This window comes from Petaurus breviceps, unplaced genomic scaffold (genome assembly GCF_028583685.1).
Source record: "Petaurus breviceps papuanus isolate PSGF00001 unplaced genomic scaffold, PetGlider_PUasm1.0 99, whole genome shotgun sequence".
NCBI classification, from domain to species: Eukaryota; Metazoa; Chordata; class Mammalia; order Diprotodontia; family Petauridae; genus Petaurus; species Petaurus breviceps.
The window spans coordinates 5436832-5443959 of NW_027187465.1; the positions used below are offsets into that span (position 1 = coordinate 5436832).

The 7128-nt window shown below is 42.7% G+C and overlaps 1 long non-coding RNA gene across 1 annotated transcript in view; it reads right to left on the reverse strand.

The window, feature by feature from the left end:
* Window positions 1–1081: 1081 nt before the first annotated feature.
* Window positions 1082–7128, reverse strand: part of LOC138156325 (uncharacterized) — a 10914-nt gene continuing 4867 nt past the window's right edge. Inside the window, exons 2-4 of the long non-coding RNA XR_011167124.1 lie at window positions 2539–2698; window positions 1407–1639; window positions 1082–1227 (exon numbers count right to left, since the gene is read on the reverse strand). This is a non-coding gene — a long non-coding RNA (uncharacterized lncRNA). The remainder of the gene's footprint in view (window positions 1228–1406; window positions 1640–2538; window positions 2699–7128) is intronic.

Here is a 7128-nt window from a genome sequence, read left to right on the forward strand (position 1 = left end):
TTCACCCATGACTAAACACTTAGGCTCTAGTCCACCTCCATAGGGTTACACTTCTTCAAAGAAGAAGGTGCTTCCTTAGTTCTTCTCTCGGAACAATGGTCCATAAAATCCCTATTCAAGTCTGAAGATCACATTATGGTTTTCATGGTTCATGTAGCAACACTGTGAGGTAGTCATGGCAAGGGTTAATTATCATCCCCATTTCATAGAGGAGGAAACTGAGACTGAGGGAATCAATAAGATTTGATCAAGGCTACACAGTTAGTAGGTGTTTATGCTTGGATTTAAACCTAGGTCTCTGAATTCAAATTCAGCAGTCTTGTGGTACAACCCTCTCATTTTATAGATAAAGAAAATCAGACCCAGACAATGCATCTGTATTTTTTTTTCATTTTCCCACTAAAATGATCACTACTCGATCAATTGAAGTGCATGAAGAAAGTATTTATCAAACACTGTGTGAAGTGCTGGAGGTACAAATATGAAATATTCTTGCCCCCAAGAAGATTCCATTCTACTAGGTGAAGGTGACACAAATCAGGGGTCTGATGATGAATGGATCTCTAGGATCTCTAGAGAGATCTCTAATAGGTCTGGCAGACCTCCTGATTTGATGATGGTGACGGAACTGGAGGTGGCAGGGGTGGGGGGGGCGAATGAAAATGGTTGGGGAGTAGAGTGAGCCATGACTGGAGGCAGCCTAATGGGCCACATGAAGCCCCCACCAAGAAGGGGCCCCAGGACAAAGTTTCAGATTCAAGTTATTACCTCTTACCAGTAATGATGCGATGTTCTTACCTTCAGACTCCTTTCTCTCGAAACCATTCTGCATACCTTTGCTGAAGTAATATTGGGCAACTGACCATGTCTGCCCCCTTCTCAAAATCCTTCCATAGCCCCCTATGGGGAAGCTTGAGCTGCTGACCAACTCCTTGGTCTATATTTGGTGGTGAATAATCTTTGCATACTAATACTAGGTTACTCTCCTTAATAGTCTACAATCCAGCCAAATTAGGCTTACTGTTTATTCCCTGAATTGAATATACTGTCTCCTAGACCAGACTCCAGTGTCTATGACCCATGAAACCTTAGGCCTGGCTCTTTATTCCTTTGAGTCCCAGCTCACCTGTAAATGATGAGGTTGGACTAAGTGCCTTCTGGAGGTCTCCTGATTCCAAATTATGAGAGGGTTTCCGTGTATCAGCCCATGGCAGTAACTCTCTGCACCTAGTTATAGCATATGTTTGTGTGCACAGATAGAGACAGAGTGACAGATAGATGAGAGAGAAGAGAGAGAGAGAAGGGAAGGGAAGGGAAGGGAAGGGAAGGGAAGGGAAGGGAAGGGAAGAGAAAGGAAGGGAAGGGAAAGGAAGGGAAGGGAGAGGAAGATTTTAGAGCTGACTTACTCTTTTCCCTGTGGCATTTGGTGGCAATTTACTGGGATGTTCAGAGTCTGTTTCTCCCCTCTCAGAATCTTTCAGACACCTCATCAAGTATTGGCTGTTCCTCTTTCACCTGCAGGGAGCCCAATCTAGGATCATGCAAATTGTGCTTTGAAATCTCCTCAGGGGCAGTTCTGTGGCTGATCAATCTTCTTTGCTGTCCAGGAAATAGTCCAACTTGGCTCTGATGTATGCAGCTGTGGTTGAATAAGAGGGGGTCATGAGCACTGACTAAAAGGCTCATTTGCCTTTACAACTGGAAAATACCTTAGTAGTCAGTCATTGAATACATTTTGTTCATTTTATGGAGAAAGAAATAAGCCCAGAATGGGAAAGGATTCACCTAAGATCAAACAGGGTGAGGATTTTGATCCCAGGTGCTCTGATGGTGGGTCCAGAGCTTTCCCCGCTATACCATTGTTTCAAGGAGAGTATAATATAAAGCAAAGGACAGTGGGATGGGGAGAAGTTGGAGCAAAGCCTGACTCTGACATCCACGTGATTTGTGACTTTGGATTTCCCATCTTCAGAATTCTCACCTGTGAAAAGAGTATAATGATGCTGGTACTATTTACCTCATTGAGATTCCATAGTGACTGTAGGAGATCATAATGATTGTGTTAATAATAGCTCAGTGGAAAGAGGGCCAGCCTTAGAATAAGGCAGACCCATGTTCAAGTCCTAACACTTCCACTTATTGAAATCCTGAAGAAAATGACTAAAAACTGAGGTTTGAATCACATCTTTCCCAAAGGGCATAGAAAGGTAATCAATGTATGAGGGAGATCAGTTAAAGGACAGCTATTTATTTGTTCTGCACAAAAGACTCACAAGCACACATTGATAAGACTTAAACACAAAGCTATACTTTATGAAGAAATTTATATTCATTCATGGTATTTAAAGCAACCAAGAATGAATTATTTTGCAAAATAGCTCAATAGCACTCTTTCCCACTACATCCAACTCTATTGCTTATATCAAATGTTATTAACATTTAAAGGATAGCCAATGAACACCTAGAAAAAGGAAGCAATAATCACCAGGAACCAATGTGGTTTCTTCAGTCAACCAACAAGTTGGGTGAGTTGCTCACCTGTGTCCCTTGAGTCTGTTCCTTTCTTTAGCAAGACTCTACCACCAGGAGTCATTCTCTCTTGAATCTGCAGTTGGGTCTCTTCTCTACTGCCAGAAGTCTCAGCCCTTGGTATTGCTTCCTATTCTCGACTCTCTGTGTGTTTATCTCTCTTTTCTCCCTGTGAATTAGGAGAGTAGTTCCCAAAGACATCATGGACAGGGGAAGGATGGAAAAAATGAGAGATAATTCACTCCACAACTCCCACTAACCTATTGTAGGGACCACAAAGCTGTTCTGTGCCACATTCATATCAATTGCTTCTAGGCTTTTCTAAAGTACATCTGGGACATGGCCAATCTTTGTTCATCTGCCTTTCTAATTCCTTCACACTTCATAAAGGTATAACAGGGTATAGACATGTTTTAACATATTCCCACCATGTAATCTTCATTAGGCTACCCCTCACTTTATGTGATTATGTAAGCTCTGGGCCTCCTCTCCCAATTTACATTGGAGCAGCAGGTTAGGTCCCCAGAAGGTGTCTAGATGAGAGCTTTTGATACTTCATAAGCCTTCACTGCTGCACTGCCACCCTGATTATCTCCAATTTATCCTGTATGCCTCTTGTTTATACATAGTTATTTGAATATTGTCTTTCCAGTTAGACTGTGAGCTCCTTGAGGGCAGGAACTGGCTTTTGATTTTCTTTGATCAATTGATGTAGTATTTGAAAAAGACTCATCACAGGACTGACTTAATAATGCTTATTGACTAAATTGATATCAATTAGCCAGCCAGGCTTAATTTAGCTTTTAGCTTCATTCAGCTTTTCATTGCAGGAAAGGTTGATACAAATCATCCCTCAAGCTAAGGGTGCCTAAAGAATCCCAGTAACACAGTGTCTTCATACCCAGGAGTTTGACACAGCTCCTGATAATTTTGTCTTTTTCCCTCTTCCTGGAGACCTCACAAAACTACACCCTTATAAATAACTTTCTGCCGGAATCTTTACTGAGTTCTGAAGCTGCCTTTCCATAAGTATCTTTCTCATCATAGTTAGCATTTATTAGGCACCCACTGTCTACCAGACATTGTGCTAAGTGCTTCATAAATATTTTCTCATTTGATCCTCACAACAATCCTTTGTTATTATTATCCCCATTTTACACTTGAGGAAACTGAGGCAGGCAGAGATAAAGTGTCTTGCCCAGGGTCACACAGTCAGTAAGTGTCTGAGGCTGGATTTGAACTCAGGTCTTCCTGACTCTAAGCCCAGCACCTCTATCCACTGGACCACCTAGCTGCCCCCATCTAGCTTTTCTTCTCTTTTACTCAGCTCAAATCCTGGTACTTATGCCCCATTATTGGTTTAGGGACACTCTTACTATCACCCATGAGAAGTGGTCTTCTGGTCAGTAGTGGTGGGAGACAATGAGAAAGAGAGACTCTCTTTTTTCCCTCCCTTCCCCCAAGTGAGACTCTACCCCTCAGGAGCTTGGCTGAGGATACTTTCTCCTCTCTGCTGGTTTGCCTCTGGAAATTTTTTTCCTAAATTAGCTGGTTGATTTTAGCCAAGACCCACAGGGTGTGACTGACTCTTTAATCAATGCCAGCAATTCCAGTGTGGCACCAACTTGTTTCATATCATGGATTTCAGTCCTTCAAATTATTTCTGGGCTTTTTCAAAATTAGAGTAATGTCATGATAGTGATACCTTCCTACCCTCCAACCCCCCACCCAGGTACTCTGAGATCTAATGACCCTGCCCTCCTTGCTGTTCCATCTCTGGAATGTTTTGTAATGTCCCTTCATGGAGGCTGTTCTCCATGCCTGGAATGCTCTCACTCCTCATCTCTGTGTCCTAGCCTCCCCAGCCTCTACATCTCAGCTAACATCCCACCTTCTGCAAGCCTCTCTCTGATCTCCTCAGCCTCAAAGCTCTGTCTCTGAGAATTTAACCTTCTTCTACCTGATTTTTTGCATTGTCATTGTCACATTGTTTCCTGTGTTCTGACCTCCTAGAGAGCAGGGACTGTCTTTTGCATTCTTTTGTATCCCAGTTCCAGGAACATAGTAGGCACTTTAAAAATGCTTGTTGCATGTTGACTTACTTGATTGTAAAAGTGTTTTTCCCTTGACAAAATACCAGATGATCAAGGTTTTTGTTAGATGTTTTCAATGGGGTTGAGGTGATTGCTTCAGTCCACTGGATTGAGAGGGGCAGAGATCAATTCTCTCTCCCCAGGAAACTACTTGACCCAGATTTTTGGAAATCTGGGGAGAGATTGGGTTGGACTTGTCCAGAAACAAACAAACACCTTCTTAGAGTGACCTAAAAGAAGAATGGTTTGACTAGAAAGGGTGTGGTTTTGTCTCCATTCCAGAAATAGATGGGCCAACCATTTGTTGGTTATTTTGGTGAAGTTATTCAGGTCCACTTTGGCCTTTGAGATCCCTTTAAATTCTGAACTTTTGTCATTCTCTGGGCATATGAATCTATATGATTGACAAGGTACCTTTGGGATCCAAATCTGGAATCCTATAATCAGACTGGTTCTGTTTGACATCAGAGGGTCACTGGACAATAGCAGTAGCCCTGGATGGATTGGAATGTGATTGCAAGTGATTGATTGCAGCTGGATAGCAAAAGGCTCTTTCTACTAATCAGAGCTATGTGGAAATACAAGAGATTGCTTTGATAGGTAATCAGTTCCCTGTCGCTGGATATATTAAAATATAGTAATTAATACAAAAGTATTTCCTCTATGGGAAGAAAAAAATGCACCATTTGGATGAGTTTATTTGACTAATGATGGCTTAGTTGGAAAGGCAGAAGGGCATACCATGTAGAATACTAGGCCTGAAGTCAGGAAGCCTGGTCCCACTATTGCCTTAGATGTGTCCTAACAGTGTCCTGGGTAGCTAAGTGGCACAATGGACAGAACACTGGGCTCATCTTCCTGTGTTCAAATCTGGCCTCAGAAGTTTACTAGCTATGTGACCTTGGGCAAGTCATTTAATCCTGTTTGCCTTGGTTTCCCCATCTGTAAAATGGGTTGGATAAATAGCAAAGGATTCTAATATTTTTGCCAAGAAAACCCCAAACGGAGTCACAAAAAGTCAGATACCACCGAAATGAGGGTGTCACCTTATTTGCTATCTATGTCCCACAATAGAATGTGAATTCATCAGAGGCAAGGATTTTTTCTTTTTACTTTTGTCTCTGTAGCCTCACCACCTGACACAAAGCCTAGTCTACAGTCAATATTTAATAAATGCTTGTTGACTGATTATTTTTAAAGCATGTAGGTGGTGTAGTGGTTAGAGAACTGGACTTGGAGACAGGGAAGATATGAGTTCAAGTCCTGCCTCAGACACTTAATAGTTCTGTGACCCTGGCCAAGTCCACTGAACCACTCAGTCTCAATTTCCTTATCTGTAAAGTGGGGATGATAATAGCATCTACATCACAAAGTAATTGTGAGCATCAAACGAAATAATATTTTGTAAAAGGCTTTCTACAATGTAGAACCCTACATAAATGGTAGCTATTTATTATTGTTCTCAACATTGTTGTTATTATAAGCAAGAATGAAATATTTGAGTAATATTTGTGCCAGTGATCTCTACTGAGGTCTTGGCATCTAGAAGACCTGAGTTCGAATTCTCCCTCAACCACTTACAATCTGTGTGACCTCCTGGGCAAGGCACTTAACATTTTTCAGCCTCAGTTTCCTCCCCTGTAAAATATATACCCATAACGCCTACCTCACAGGGCTGTTGTTCTCATCAAATGGGATAATGGCTACCAAGGGCCTTGCCCATGTCAGAGCATGTATAAATGTCAGCTATTATTGAAAATAAAATAAATAAAATGACCTTTGAAAGGAATTTTTCAGCTTTAAGCTTCTGAGTCTACAAGAAGGAGAATTAAAAGGATGGAGGGAGGAGAAGGGAAGAGGAAAGAATGCCGAGTTTTCTCCTTAAACCCGGGATTTCTTCTTATCATGGGCATTCTCTCCCCGGACTGCTAATCTCCCCACCCCAATAGGAGCCCTTGTGGGCCCTGGACCCCACCTCCTTCCCGCCCCATCCCCCAGCTCTCTCCAAGCTCCCCGGGAGCCTTGATGACCTGAAAGGGCCAAGCATGTCGGTTGTCCTTGAAGACAGAAAGAGCAAGTCTCCTGGAGGTGGAAGCCGGGATCCATCCAATTTCCCGCCTGCCGCCACATCGAAATGAGAAATCTGGAGCAGAGGCAGCCACGGGCAGCTGATAACAGCCATGCAGGTGAACCTCTTCCCTTATCACAGCCCGGGGCAGCTCTGTTTTTAAAGACTTGTTTTCCCAAAAAAAAAAAAAATTAAAATTTGCCTGGGACGTGGAATAGCGCAGAGCAGTGAGGATGAAACTGACGCACGGCGGCTCAGGGCAGGAAGGGCAGCGAGCCTGAGAAGCAGCTTTCTGGGAGGCAGGAATGCGGATATTCTTCGCTTCTCCCTTTTTATATTATAGACTTCTAAAAAATGAGATGCCTAAGTAGAGGAGGACCATGGAACTGGAAATGTCAGGGCTGGGAGGGGCCTCAGAATAGGGGATGGCAGGGCTGG